We start from the raw sequence: 16537 nt of genomic DNA, 5'->3' as shown, positions 1-16537 counted from the left end.
TCCCAAATTCTCTAATTAAAAACCCCCCAAATCCAAGTTTTTCCAGAATTAAAATGAAACACCATATACACATACATAGATAAGTATCAGTTGAACACAATGTTTTATTGATATATTTATTATTTTAAAACAATTTGGAAGGCTCCCAGTGCCTCAATTATTATAATAAAATAAATTCTAAATACCTATACATTTTGGTGTTTGATTTTAGTTTTTTTAATCATGGAAAAATCACAGCTTCCCCTGCTCCCTTCACTCACCAGGACATGAATCCAGCTACAGCTGTTCCCCCAACTGATTTGTGGTGCTGAGCACTCCTGATATGCTGGTGCCCTGCCCCTGCCCATGCCAGCGTTCCTCACCTGTAATTCATAGTCTCTCACCCCTCTGCAGCCCTGCTGGTGTCCCTCACTACCAACACACTGCCCCCAGCCCCAGAATGTGGGGAAAGGGGGGGTGTGGGGCAAGGGGTGGGTGTGGGGAAGAAGGATGGGTGGGAATAGGCAATGCCATTGGTGATGCATCAGAGGATGGGGGGGGGCGGCACGTGAACCCGCAAATTTCTGCACCCACCACAGGGTATGGGGCTGCAGCCTGGCTGGACTGGAATTGGGCAGGAGCTGCCTCCGGGGTTCAGCAGGTGGGCTCTGGCATGGGAGGGAGTACCATGCTGCCATGACTACCAAGAAGGCACCCCCTGCCCACCTGGCAGCAGCTACGGGGCACAACTCTACACTGCTACTGCCAGAAGCCCCGCACCACCCGCACCACCATGGCTACCAAAGTGTGGCGCTGTGGCAGCACACAGTTCATAGATTTCATAGACATTAGGGCTGGAAGAGACCTCGGAAGATCATCGAGTCCAGCCCCCCGCCCAAAGGGCAGGAAGTCAGCTGGGGTCATAGGATCCCAGCAAGATATGCGTCCAGTTTGCTCTTGAAGGTGTTCAATGTAGGCGCTTGAACCACCTCCGGTGGCAGGCTGTTCCAGACTTTGGGGGCTCAGACAGTAAAGAAATTCTTCCTTATGTCCAGCCTGAAACGGTCTTGTAGTAGTTTATGACCGTTCGACCTAGTCGTCATCCCTTGGGGCGCTCTGGTGAACAAACGTTCCCCCAGATACTGGTGGTCACCCCTGATAAACTTATAGGTGGCCATCAGATCACCCCTGAGCCTGCGCTTTTCCAGGCTAAAGAGCCCCAGGGCTCTCAGCCTGTCATCGTAGGGTCTGCTTCCCTGACCTCTGATCATGCGCGTGGCTCTTCTCTGGACTCTCTCAAGCTTCTCCACATCCTTTTTGAATTGTGGAGCCCAAAACTGGACGCAGTATTCCAGCTGTGGCCTCACCAAGGCCGAGTACAAGGGGAGAACGACGTCCCGGGATTTGTTTGAGAAGCATCTATGGATGCAAGCCAGCGTTTTGGTCGCTTTACTAGCCGCAGCATCGCATTGCAGGCTCATGTTCATCTTGTGCCCCCTTGCTACTGCTGGGCAGGTAGGGGGCACGTCACCTTGGTGACCATGGCGGCACGGTGCTCCCAGTAGTGGTGATGGCAGCAGCACCAAGCATTACCACCCAGCTCTGACCTCCTGTGCTGGGTCCTGCCCACTGGACCACAGAGGTGGCTCCTGCCCGGTGCTGGTCTGGCCACACTACAGCCCCATGCAACACTGGGGGTGCAGAAAACTGGGGGCCATGTGCCCCCTCCCCCCCCACACACACACTGCCTAGGGCTCCCCCACAAACTTACCTGGCAAGGAGCTGGTATGTGAATGTGTGCACACGCATGTGCACATGGCCCCCCCTGCCTCTGATCACCCTCCTCTTGCTTCCCCCCAGCCCCAAGCAACCCCTTGCAGGCTGGAAGTCTGCCAGCCTGCAAGGGGAAACCTGTGGTTTCCCAGGTTTCTCCCTTTTAAAGGAGAAAACCCACAATTTCCCCCTTTAAAGGAGAAAATCCATGTTATTCCATGGGAAACAGAAAACCCAGACACCTGATGATAACCCTAAAGCAGGCAGGATCTGGCTCAGGCAGTAGTTTTTCCTGGTCTGGCCCTCTCCCCCAGTTCCAGCCAAAAAGGGCTACAGCATAAGGAGGCTCCTCCTTGCTTTAGGTTGATCATAAGATCATTGGATCATAGGAAAGTAGGGCTGGAAGGGACCTCACAAGGTCATCTAGTCCAGTGGTTCTCAACCTTTTTGGACTTGAGGCCCCCCTCACTCCCAACCTAAAACCCTTGGCCCTGCTGGTGACCCTCACTCCCGACCCACTGCCCCCTAGCCCCAGCCTCCCAGTATGAGGAGCAGGGGAAAGGTATGCACAGGCCCCTGCCCACCCCCTACCCCCATTTCTGAGCCCACAGCAGGCATGGAACTGCAGCCTAGCCAGAAGCAGCCTCCGCTCCCCAAAGGCCACCGGCTCTGCCCCCCACCCCACCTCCCTTCTGGGGTAAAGTCACAGCCTGAGGGGAGCAGCAGCAGTGGCCGTGCCATGGCAGTGCAGTAGAGCTCAGCCTGGCATGTAAGTGGCTACACAGGTAAGGACAGCATGACTCCCACCCCACCCCCAACCTTCTGCTGGTAGTACAGTTGTGAGGGTCTCAGTAGAGAGGCAGCAATAACTCTCACCAGCCTGCTCTGCCCTCCTGTGCTGGGTCCTGCCTGCTGGGCCATGGAGGCGGCTCCTGCCTGTGCTAGTCCACACAGGCTGCAGCAACCCCCGGGGGGGGGGGGGGGAGTACATCTGCCCCCCAACACATTGCCTGTGCCCCTCCCCTTCCCTCCCTGTGGTAGTACGTCGGAAGTAAGAGGAAGACCAGAGAAACCATAAGTCTCTTACAGAATATGGAAGGTAATCTAGAGATGATGCAAAGAAGGCTGCAGAGTAAATTAATTTACTCCAGCCTAATACATGTGTATGTGTAGACACTGAGATGTTTACTGTGCAGTTAATTAAGATACTAATAACTAATTAGTTTACTGCACATTTAATGTCTAGTGTAGAGGCGCCCCAGGAGTGGTAACAGATGGCCATACATTCAGGCGCTTCAGGCCATATATTCTTGCCCTGTCCAAGAAGCAATCACCACATGCTTCCATCTCTCTCTAGGACTCGCACATAGCTCAAGAAGATCCAAATACTAACCACAGTTTATGCCCTTTTGCTTCCCTTATCCCTGAATTTTATAACTGATAAAGCCCTAGTCTAAAGGGAGCATGAAATGATACACAAGAAAAAGATGACTTGGTCCCTGGCCAAACTCCTGTGCACTGTTCTGCCAGACTAAGAAAGCTATGGCAGATCGAGCAATCCCGCAAAGAGGATGTTTACCCATACAAGGGCAGTTACTGCATGAAGTCCTTCATTCTCTTTGAGGATAGATTTCATCCTGTTTACACCTCCATGATTCCTAACAAGCAAGACATTAGTACTTATCACTACAACAGCACAATTCCATTAATTCAAACTACAGAGGTCTTCCCTTATAGGCAAAATATATTAATTTATATTATATATGAATAAATAATTGTGTGTATTTGACTGCTGCTGAAGGCATGAGATCCAGACTAACAAAAAGAGCAACAAAAAAATAAAGAAAGAATATCTTTGACACTGATTTGCTACTATTTGACACACCTTATCAGCATTTCACAAGAAGCCTAGTTGTTCTCAGCAGATACCAGCTAAAACATGTAGTGTCAAATTAAATGCATCTTGAATCTTTGACCTTTCTAGTATAAAGAGGTTAAATCTACAGCTTGGGGGAAAAGAGATGAAGTTCACAAGAACAATGAAAGGCATGCTCTTGTAGGACTCAGTGCTGAAGAGCTGATACCGTTCTATGGAAGGTATCTAATTATTCCTCTTGGGGAATAATACAAGTAACAGGATGCTAACAACCCTTCAACTAAATAAATCAGCCAGAGGCAGGCAAAAAATAAAATGCAAAATTATAGATTTAAGCCTGAAGGTATGATTTACTATTATCTGGAAAGTTATATAGACCACCACCACAAAGCTTGCTTCTGGAAAGCATCAAAATCTCCAGGAATATGATTAGTTTAATCAGGCTGTTTGAAAGACCTGGAGCAGGGAAAAGATGAAGATTTTTAACACTGCCAGCTTAGGCAATGCCTTTTTCACTTAAGGAACTTCAATACTGAAAACACCTATGAGCAAGAAGGGGAACAGATAATGATTTGTAGCCCCCATAGGTAGGGACCTACTGAAATCACAATATTGCGATTTTTGCGGAAACCATGATTTTGGGCAGGCTCCATGAAAAAGCATAGGCTTTGCACTTTTGGCATGCTCCCTGGCAAAAAAAAACCTTACCAACAATAAAATGCTGCCTCCCTCTGGGGAGCCAATAGTCCTCACAGCTGCTGCAACCCAAATGCACAACCTGGCAGGTGGGAAGACCAGGGGACTGCCAGCATGGCAAGATGGCCCTGCCCATCATGTGGCCCCACCCCTCCAATCCACGGCAAGGAGTGGGGGCATGATGGACAGCCCTTGCAGCCAATCAACGGTGAGGGATGGGACTACTGGGGCCCTTTCACCAGAGGCATTGTGGGGGGTGGGGTGCTGCACTCAGGCCATGAAGATAGCTGCCAGCCCCACGGTCTGCCCACAAAATGGACTGGCAGCTGCCTCGAGTTTGGTAGATCCCTACCCATAGGATACTCTATCTACTTCTGCACCATAAACAAGTTGCATTTAGTGAAGACCTTTGGCCCTCGCCCCTGCACCCTGTTTATTGTTCCTTCTCTGCCCAGCTGGTACCTTTCGATACCTTTTTTTATGCAGAAGAATGAATAAACACCATCAGGTATGTTAACTCTTCGCCCTTACCCTTCTCTCTACCTCCTTCCCCAAGCAGAGTAGGAATCTCGATCAAGTCTTCACTGGGATTACTGGCCCATATTCCAGTCACCCTACAAGCAGAGACCATTTTAAGATTCAATAACTTGCAAGTCACCACAGCTACAAATAGGTGCTATAGGCAATTGGAGAAATAATACTCCATGTTTTCCACTACACAGTATGCCTATTTTTTATTTTGGCTAGTCATGAGACAGCAGGCTTTTTTTCATAATATCCTGATTTAGATAAATGTTTTTTGAGAAACCCTTTAAAGTATACGACAGTCAATTAGATCTTTAAATAAAAAAACCCTACATTAATGTCAGCAGAGGACAATTTTAAACATTCAAAAGTAAAGAAAGGGTAACATTTCTTTAACAAACTTCAATTTGACCCCAGTTTGTCCATCAAATATCTGTGCAACTTCCACTAACATTTATTGTTTGCACATGCATTCTTCAAGGCAGAGTTATACCATGTATTAAAATTAGACTTAAAAGCATGGCTACTAATCCAGAGTACTCTCTCTGTATAACATGGGCCAATTAATGTAATTTGAGAAAGCATCCCTGTTGAATACTTAAAGCAGCAGCCATGACATTGGGGGGAGAAGGGGAGGTATTTGTTTGGGGGTTATTTTGGGTAGGGGAGACAGAGACACGGGAGAGAATTCTTGTCTACAAAACGATTAAAAACTACCAGGTTTAGTCAGATTCCAAAAGTGTGCAAGTACCTCTAGAGGTCTATACAACTCTGTAAATTCTATGATCAATCCTATAATAAAATTTTCAGCACTCCCCTACCATTTGTGAACACACAACAATACCAAATATGCCTAAAGGAGACTTTTGAGAACAGAACATTCAACTCTGGTCAATACAGACCACCTGAAGGTGAAGTGATGTAGATCTTTCTTATCTCTGTGGATCTAAGTGGGTAGAAAAGTTTGCAACTCAACAGAGAAAGGAAAGCAGAGCTCTTTTTGTGAGAAGAGGTCCTTCACAAAGAGACTTATTTCAGAACAGCCATTCACTTTAAATTCACCTTACCTGATTCCAGAACGAGTCTTATGGATAAAGGCCTAAACTGTCTCCTCCTGGCAAAGAGCGGTAGTTAGCTCTGTTAGACTGAAGTGACACAGAAGTAAGCTGCTGCTTATGAAAGCTCGTGCATCTCTGATTTAGTCTACAAGTTGCACGTCTACCCTGCCTTCTTCTGCTAACAAAGCTGGTATTGGCTGTCAACCAAGCTTGGCAATATTCCCTCTTTCCCATACTGCTAGGATGAAAGAAGCAACAATATAAAAGGGAAGGAGGAGCAGCTCTGTGTAGTATCTGCAGGGCAAAATAACACACCACTTAAGTAGAAAAAAAAATATTCTCTGGAACACTCAAATTCCAATCCCTATTTGAGAGGAAATATCATACTACTGATTGAGATTTAAACTCTGTTGCTCATCATCACCTATAGCAGGGGCATCAAACATGCAGTCCATGGGCCAGATCTGTTCCACCAGGCTACTGGTGGACCACTGGAAGTTGGGGTTGTAGCAAGGGAGGAGTGGACTGCTGCAGAATCCAGGGCCCTTAGGGCAGGTGAGAGCTGATACAGCCCTGGATTCTCTGCAGTCGCCACTGAAGTGGCCCAAGCTCCTTGGTCCTGCACTGACACTACATGTCGCGCACCACAGCCTGCACTACGTAAAGCCACGTGTTGCCTGATGGCCAGCAGAATGCAGCTCCTACCCCATCACTGATACTCAGGGACTCTCTTCTACACCTGTCTGTGACTACTGCTCTTGCAGGAAGATCCAGGGACTGGACATAGGAAGCATCAAAAAGCATTCCAGTTGCCGTTTCTTATAAGAGAAAAGCAGCAAGGAATCAAAACTGTTGCATGACTCAATCACAACGAATTCCCCACGTGCACACCATACTTCTGATGTAGGATCACATCATCATGGAGGCTTGACAAGATCAGCATTGGTTCTGGAACTGCATGCGTCAGGTCATGCAAAGACGACGACCCTATTCTTGCCAGAAGCAGGTCACTGCTGTCATCTGAAAGATGAATACTGCAGAATGCTACATATCTGCAGCTACCCATTTTGATGCTGGCACATCAACTGTTAACGCTGTGTTAAAAGCCGCACGTGAGAATTTATCATACAGTTTGCCAATAGACAGCAGATATAGTTAATGAGCCTAAAACAATAAAAGCTGGCTCTCAGAGAATGGTCATTCCATAAGCACTGTACCCATAATCTGCCAATCAAAAAGTGACACCTGAATACACCGAGAGAACTATACTACTCAATTATGCAGGCCTTCGTTAGGTGAGGTTTCTGAGTACTAACATGAGGTATAGGAATAAAAGCATGACAGAGTGATGATGAGATCTAATGGGGTTTTTTTGTTTTTTGAGAAACAAGGACCTTAGTTCTCCAATTGACATTATCAACAAGGTGCCTATGCACACCTATTTGGAGAGGACCCCAATTACCTCCTATCAGAGAAAAATGAAACCTATACCATAAAACCCCTGTCAACATGTGTAATTGCTGTGGCAAGCAATTACAGAATAACAGTAGAGTACACATTTGGCAGGCTGATGGCAACATGACACTACCTACAAAACTGTTTGGTTGCCAATTTGGCCAATGTTATTTCATTACTGGGCATAACCGAGTATGCCAGAAGGGCAAGAACATTCACATGAAGTGAAGACACTTAATGGGCAACCAGTAACAGAGCTCAGGATGACAGAGCTGGGGAATGGTAAGCCAAGCAAATAAAAAAACATTTAGCATATCCACATCCTTGTATCATAGGACAACCTGTTTCAGAACACATGACAAGGTGCTGGGGGAACGTGATGCTAAGCACCATTTGTTTGCTCATTATAAATCACAAAAGAAAATAGATGCTTTATTTAAAGTTTCAGATACAGCTCCTGGCTCTTTCTTCTTTACCCAATTACTTACACACCAATGCATTATACAACCAACAGCCAACTGACAAATAAAAAGCTATTTAGTTAATGAGGCGTATTCTGAAAACTGTGGCAAGCATCTCATCTGCCTATATCTGCAATTAAGAAAGCTAATATCAATAAAATGCCATTAAGTGAAGTACAAGGGTGTGGTCTTACCAAGAGTGCAACTGTATATAATACATGTTTCTGTTCCCTCCTTCACCCAAATTATATGGGTTATATAGGAGAAGAGTGAATGAGCAACATCTATTCATTCCAGTTCATGAATAGCTCATAGCCCACTCTGCTGTTCAGTGAACACAGAATATAGTGGTATAGAGGAGAATCTCCAGGTGTTAGTGATGGAGCAGGAGCGGCATTCTCCTGGCCCTCTGGATGAGCACCTCCTGCTGCAATCAGTGCTGCTCCTTTGACAGTGATCAGTCATGTACTCCTTCATTGCAACTTTGCCCCTTTTCCGCCCCCCGTGCTCCACTCCTCATCTGGTAGCCCAGATGAACATTTGACATACTGCCAATAGCAGGCTTCACAGTGGAGCCTTTTTCTTTTCTCATACTGGCTCAGGGTCTTCTCCATGAGTCCAATGCACATGCATCAGATGCCTCTCCTGGACCGGAGTTGAACAAGTCCTGCCAGCACAATGGAAGAACAGGATTTATGTCCAGAAAATCTGTCTTACATTCAGCATCACTCCAAGATTGGAGCTTAACTTTCTAATTTGGTATGCTTTTATTTCATCTTCACATGCTGGCTAGTTTGCAAGTGCCTCTTAGTACAGCACACAAACCAAAGACATACTACAGTAAGGATCTGAGAGTTAATTCACACAAAAGGTTTAAGAAAGGTGTGGGGGGCACACAATGGAGGTGGTTAAGAGTGACCAGACCTAGGTTTTTTTACTACAATTGTTTTTAATATTATTTCAGGTGAGAGGAAAATCCAAGAATGGAAGAAGGAAAAAGCTTTCCAGGCTCTTGTTGGAATTCTACCCACCCATGCAAAAGGATTTTGTTGCTTTCTGAGTGACCAACATATCAAGAAGTAGGGAGGGCTCAAAAGCTGTAGAAGCAGCTTCTGAAAGTCTGGCCTGCCAGGAAATTTCACTAACTTTTAGAATGCATGTACAGAAGAAAATCAAGAATAACCTGCCAGGAACAGGAGAAAATGCACTTGAATATTAACAGGGTGCCAAGTCTTAACAACGTAAGAACCAATTCCCACCTGACTCCCAAGAAAACATGCTATAAACAGACAAGATCAGGATTTCCCATATTGATGTCTCTAAGGATCTCTCACATTTAACACAAGTGCTAGAGCAAACAAACTCAGATACTCTGGGATAATATATTAGACTTGTAGCAGGCTCTCTGTCACGTCACTGAGGTGGCAGCTGCTTAATAAGTGCTTAATTTTTTCTCCCACTGCTAGAAACTATTCTGCGGAAAAGGGGAAAGGAGAGCAGGGAAGCAGTAGGTCTTCAGACCTCAACTCAAGCTGAACCCATCCCACTACATGCAATATCCTCCAAAACAAGCATCTGACTGATCACCACCTGCAAATTTCTTGCATTTTTTGCTGCCATTTCCACCATTCTAGTAAAGATGGCAGCTGTCACTTACCTGGCCACAACTCTTGGGCCACTTCCTCTCCAGGCTGCTCCCTGGGCACAGCCTTCAACATATCCTTGGCACACAGCCCCCAACTTGATGGGCAGCCAAATCCAGAACCATTGTCTGCTCCTGCAATTCCACCCTCTCTTCATGCCAGGTCTTCTCTGGTGTCACCCACATCTACTCTTATCCCACTCAGAGAATTGTACCGTCCCTGTATCATGCAGATAGGGAGCTGCCAGATTTGGAGTTACTGTGTTCTACCTTGCAAGGAGACAGTCTGCATATTTTTCCATGGATTCAAGCAATCTACAGCAGCCAACTTCACCCCACCTGTGTCACACTCATCAAGATGCTGTCAGAAATGCAGGTTGTGGATGCTGTTATAATTCACGCCAGAGATTAACCAGAACCAAGACATGCTCCTTTCAGCAGCTAGCAGCATACTAGGCAGGCATCTTCCAAAGGTAAACTGTGCAAACACTGAACAGCCCTTGTGGAATTAAGGGTTAAATGCCAATCAGGTGTATAAATCAGCAGGTGCCTTCTGGTGCCTCAGAGAGAAGTGGGAAGTGAATGGGCAGGATGGCTACAATAGGAAAGCCCTAGGAATTGTGGGATATCACTGAATAGCAGACATATGGTGGGGAAAATTTTCCAGTGCTTTATTTTTCCGTGGGAAATTTTCCATTTCTAAAAATTCATTGTTTCATAAAATTCATTAGTAACAATGAATGGCTGCCAATACAACATTAGGCAAGCTTGGCAGTTTCAAAGTTGTAATTAATGTTTTTCAGGTGATTATCCCTAGGAAGTGTGTGAGAGAGTGCATATATGTTTTACTGATTTGTAAAGAGGAAGGTAAATACACTTACATAATAATCCAAACCAAAAATCAAGTTATGAATTCACCTAATTGGCTGTCCAGGTCAAATCAAAACCAAAGCACAGCACATCATGCACAGTTCTTTGGGTGTGCTAAAATTAGTGTCTCAACAGTTTTCAGTGTCTTCATTTTTTTTCTTAAATTTAAACAAAACGTAAAGGAAGTACATGCTATTGTGTATTGTCTTTACATTTTTACAAGTATTCCAATAAAAATAATTTATTTCCACATAAAGCTTTGAATATAACATTTAAACACATTAAATGTGCTGTATTTAATTTTTTTCCTAATCAAATATTTCAGTTCAAATACTTGTGGTTATTGGGACATAAAATTTACATGGGGGTACTTTTTTAGTTTTGTTTACTAAATAAGTCAAATAAACATGCTAAATCAAATCACGCTCTATTTAGGGCATTAGAAAATTTTCCAATTCAAAATTTTCCAGAAAACCCACATCTCTGCTGAGGAGTAAACACAAACTTAGGCGTGTACACTTTGGCTGCATCTGTCCTGCACAGTGGGTATGCAGGAACCTGCTCTGAAATGCAACAAGGGTTTAAACTTATTTCCCTCTTCCCCCCAAAAATGACTACATGTCCAAAGCAGAAGAGCACTGACATAAGGTTGTACATCTGGATGGCAGGTGGGTTTAAGCCGAAATAGAATCAACTGGAAAAATGTGTAGTGTAGTCATACCCTGGAAAAAATTGAGATTTGGGATTTTTGAACAAGAACAGTAGTTGGATGCTTTTGCTAAAATGATGGGCAATGAAATAATTAATATTGACATACATTTCCACATTGTTTCAGAGTTAAGTCCTCCACTGATATAAAAAGAAAGAAGGTCACACACTTCTGATTGTATTCCACAGAAAGCCAGAAACAAGACAAAGCTTCATCAGTTGAATTCAGTTCACTTTTCCAAGGTTACTCTCACAACCACTGTGGTTACTAGCAATTTCTTTCTTTAAATGAAAGCCTTAGATCCTTAAGCATGGTAGTTCCACAGCCACAGAACATGCATGGCCCCATTGCATTTCTAGCGCTCTCAGTAATTTTATGTTTGACCTTGAATAAGTCAATCTCTCAATATATCAGCTTCCCTGTACACAAGACAAAAATGAAAAGACTCCATCACACGGATGCTAGGAGACCTTAGATGACAATTAAAGTACTATAAGATTAAACGAAAGGTGATGAGCAAAAATTACTTACATTTTTACTCTATCAAAACTTTATGCCCTCTATCAAGTAACCAAACAAGGTTGGTTACTTGATAATCACTTAAGTTTTACCACCACAATTCACCAGGTTAAGAGCATGGTTTACTGAAATAGTTGTACTAGTATGAATGCAGCTAATCATTAAGGGATTTAATACCAACATAGTTTACAGCCTTTCTTGTACGGGAACAAGCTATATGGGAACAAACACTTCTGTTCCAATATAACAGTGTCCACATTAATGGATCACACTGCTACACCTTTATGGGTACAATTAAGGTTGTATAGTTTGTGTGTATGAACCCTGAATAAGATGCACTCTGTACCTTCCCACTCATAAAATTCTTACCTCCAGAAACTTAACTATAGACTCCGTCCTTTTATTTTTTTTGTATGTGCCATGTAAGTCAGCCCATCCTGAAACTGACTGTGGATTGATACGGCTTGTACTAATTTAGCTTTTAAGGAACTATCAGATTTTATTTGTTTCTTGGTTTGTTTGTTTTTGCTATTGCTTGGTCAAACAATGGACTAATTCAATTGTGAAGGATAGCTACACTTTCATTCCTTTTTTTTTTTTTTTTTTTATTACCCAGCTTACCCATGAAACCTACACGTTCTTGCATTTGAACAGCAGTGTATGTCCAAGGCAGTATAAACTTCTGAGACAGATCCCAGCTCTCATAATCTCAGCTCTAGCTCCTGATAACATCTCAAGTTTTAAGGGACTGTGGCACAGGCTACTTTTCCTTAAATGATTCATCACACTTCAGATTTGTTTCTTCATACCCCTCATCTGTCCAATGAGAATATTAATTAACAGTGGAGATTAAGTAATGTGTCCCCACCCCTGAACAGTAGGCTACACTGCTTTTGTTAGAGGCATTTTATAACATTCATTATGTTGGATTCTGACCAATAACATACGGAGCACCCTCTCAGACTCTGGCTAGCATAAACAGTACAAAATGACTCAGTGATGGAAGACTTCATAGAAGCAAAGATACTTAAGTTGTCCGATGGTATCTTCTACCCTGCCAAAACATAAAATTCAGTAAAACACAGCCTTCTAAAAGCCACTTCAACTACAAAGTTAAAGTACACACAAAGGGAATCTTTGCTTGAAAAAGGGTAGGTAGAGTTATGATTCAGAATGTCCATAGCTCACACCCATGCAAATAATATGAAAAACTTAGGGAACAGTTTGCCCTATAGTTGTCATGCGGCCCCACACCACCTCTCTCCTGAGCAAAATTTGTGTTCACAGGAGCTATTCTGAACAAAAGCTATTACACCAGCCTTATCAAACACAGCCTACTCCACAGAAACACCATACCTAGTCAATTTTACAGCTTTTACAATGTCATTTAATATTGTACTTTTATACTGAGCAGTTTACCTTATGCCATGCTCAACAGCCACATTTAATGCAGTAAATGCAGCTGGAGTGCATACAGATGAATTTCCAGGGGCTATTGGTATCTTCAGGGAGACCAAGTTAATACTACATTGGCATGTACTTTAACTGGATTTCCTGGTTTTTGGAAATCTGAGTTTTGCTAAACCTTGTATTCTGGAAGGGACTGAGATACCATTGGGGAACCTTAACTCTGTATTAATATCTTTGGGCCTTTACTTTTCCTTTGCTTTTATAAAGCTATCTTTCATGGCTCAGTCTACCACAGTCAGGCATCCCATGCTTTAAGATCCTTGGCAGTGATTATTCCAGCCACAGAATGCACTGGCTGTCTCTCCCAACGCTTTGCCTGTCCAGCACAGCCTGGTACCTCTCCACAAATGAGGCTGAGGACCTCAGGGATGAGGCTGAGGACCTCAGGGATGCACAAATAGTGCAAGGACTGATGTGGAATCAGTGGCGATGTTTTTTTCAAGGGGAAGAGACATAAAGGAGCATGATAAGAGGGACAGTCCAGTGGTCAGAACTAGGACTGGGATTTGGGAGACTTGGAAGGTAGAGGGGCTGGGATATAAGACCAATAAAACAGGTCATAACCTTGTGTATGGGGAAAGAGCTCTTCACATCCATTGGCATGGGAGGCAAACAAATAGCCCATTTGCCCCAGAGATAGTCTCAAATGAAAGTGATTGCCCCCTAGAGATGAGCACAGCCTAGAACTGTCTCTGAGACACCTAAATTGCTCCATCCATCTCAGTGCGCGTTTGCAATCACCTACAGCAGAGGTTCTTAAAATGATCCATGGACCACCACTGGTCTGTGAACTCCATTCAGGTGGTCTGCAGAAAAGCTGGGGAATAATTGAGAATATCTGTACTTGTAAGGTAAGACTACTGATATTAAAATTTGAGTCATGTGCTTTGATTTGTAGAACAAAAAAAAATTAAGTGGTCCACCGAGACCCTCAGCAATTTTCAAGTGGTCTGCGAAAAAAAAAAAGTTTGAGAACCACTGACCTAGAGCAATAGTGCCCAATCTTGTGACCCTGTGGTCCAAATGAGTGACATGGGCTTGGTCCATGCACCTGATCTAGCATGCAGGGTCACATTATCTGGCCTGTGGGGGCCTCCCATGGGTTTAGAAATCTGGCAGCAAGGGAGGGGCAACTGACACTGCCATCACTCCCATGGCACCACATTTTCAGACCTATAGGGAGTCCTATGGGTTGGATAATGTAGCTTCAGGGGCTGGATCTAGCCTGCGGGCTGCAGCTTGAGCACCCCTGACCTACGGCAGTGTACCTCAGCTCCATACCCATCTATACACTATGCGCTTGGTGCACATCTATCTATAATGCCCCATTCAGAGACAGAAGTCCCTCTCAATGATTTATGCCCTGCCCCTAACTTCAAACCCTGAACATGCACGCCTTACACAACTCAAACACATGTTCTCCGAACAGCTCAAAAGGTTTAAGCGGCTAACCATTTTATAAGCCCCACATTTTAGGAAACTGGACATCAAAAATGCACTGACCTTCAGTACAATCAAGTGCCTTGGCACAGGGAATAGGACTACAGTATTCCAATTGTTTTTTCTATCTTCCTTCTAGTCAAAAGCTAACTGATCAATCAATGCTGGGGGCCTGCTTTAATTATTCCCCAGGTGGAAGAGTACCAACATCACACACAATCATTTATATGTATGCACAATTCATGTGTAATTTATTATCTTTCAGAAATCAGTCATCTCTGAATTAGCAGTACACACTAAGAAGATGCATTTCCCAGAAGATTTAAAAAAACACCTCTTTAGAGACTTATGGCAGCACTATGTCTATGCTCATTCTCATATTTCTCCAAGCAGAAGGTAAGACAAGGTGGTACCATAGAGACTAACTGATTCAGAAACATAAGATTTTCTAGGTGACAGCCTGCCTTGCCAGATGCTAACTACTTCTCTCAAATTTCTCCAAGGGAAAAATCTGAACTTTGTGCATGAATGTAGCTCCCATTCAGTACCCAGAGCGTATCCCCTTTAGCCACCCATGTAGTCTGACAATGAGCTGCTTTAGCCTGAACATTACCACAATTCAGAATGGCCTTACACAACAAAGAACCAACAAAAGAAAAATGCAGAAAGGAGTCAGCTCTTTCAAGCAACTGGCTATGGAGCTACACAGCAAATTGTCTTGCCAAAGAATATAAGACAGTAAACTTCACATTGGCATGCACCCATGATACCATGTGCAAAACCTGAAGTGACCAGACCTATCAACCAGACCAATGTAAGGGATAAGCCTAGTCATTAGAAACTAGAATATTAATGATGACCTGAGAGGGGGAGGGAGAAAAACCCCACAACACACTCAGACCTCCTCTCTTCTTCCTGCTCCTATTTGTTTCTTTATAGTTCTTGAAATTAGCTTGACTGGTAAGAATCAGGCCTGCCTCATCTCTGTCCACATGCTTAGGAGCAGATGTAATGAAAGTTACCAAACTCCTGCCAATTTCAAACCAAACCAGGTGCCTAAATCAAGTTTATGAAGTCAGGTAAATTTCAGTTAATCTATTCTGCTCCTCTGAGAAAGTATGGATACAGACAAATCAAAGCAGGAAAAAAAGCTAAACACAACTAGTTTGCAGAGGAGGTAGCTTCGTCACTCACTCTCAAAATCCACACAAACTTCCTGCCACGTAAATCCTTGCCTGGTTACCATGCTGACAAACAAAACAGGTTATCTCATGGCAGCAGCAAACAAAGCTCAGTACTTCCTGCACAACCAGAAGAGTCTCTGGCTTCTTAAGAGGACATGCCCATGGCTCACCTGTATAAAGGTAATGGACTGTCCAAGGGAAAGCAAAGGTCATGGACTAACAAAGCATGAAAAGAGCCACAGGCTCTGACTATCTGTTGACAAGCGGAGTTTATTTCCATCATGTAATCCCACAATAACTGGTTGCATTAATATTCTTGTGCCCCCGACTGGACTGCAGGACTCGAAGGGGGCTTCTGGTCCCCTGAGCCCACAGCCCCCTTTGCTTGCTGGCAACCATACATCCAAAGGACCCACAAGATCATCCAATTTCCACCCTTCTCGCAGAGGGCTGGCATAGTGCGCTAAGCACACGTTTGACAGCCCAAAGGTCGCTAGCCCAAGGCCATGGCAGAAGTGCTCTTGGCACAGCCTTGTCATCCTCCAGTGAATCTGTGAATTCTGCTAATATCTCATCATGGACACAAGAAAGGAAAGGACCCCTCTCACACACACCCAGAAAAAAGCACCCAGGGGGTGGAAATCTTATGACATGCAGCATGCAAGGAGCAGAGTAGACAAGGAAGCCACCACTTCTTTGGACTCTTGTTACTCCTTGTTCAAGAGACCTAGAAAGAGAGCAGTCCCTGTGCTATTACTAATCTGAGCTGACAAAGGTCTTGCCTCCGAAAGCATGTCTAACTATTCCAGTGTCATTTCTGGACCATTATGGCTACAACAGCACTCTTGCACTGGGGGGAAGCAATGCTTTCCTGACCCAC

General features: G+C 44.2%; 1 protein-coding gene across 2 annotated transcripts in view; it reads right to left on the bottom strand.

Moving 5' to 3' along the window:
• Positions 1-16537, bottom strand: part of SLC22A15 (solute carrier family 22 member 15) — a 56699-nt gene that overhangs the window by 39534 nt on the left and 628 nt on the right. The window lies entirely within an intron of this gene.

The sequence above is a fragment of the Alligator mississippiensis genome, chromosome 1, assembly GCF_030867095.1.
Source record: "Alligator mississippiensis isolate rAllMis1 chromosome 1, rAllMis1, whole genome shotgun sequence".
NCBI lineage: Eukaryota > Metazoa > Chordata > Crocodylia > Alligatoridae > Alligator > Alligator mississippiensis.
The sequence above is the reverse complement of the archived record's forward strand: the minus strand, read 5'-3'. Positions and strand labels throughout refer to the sequence as shown.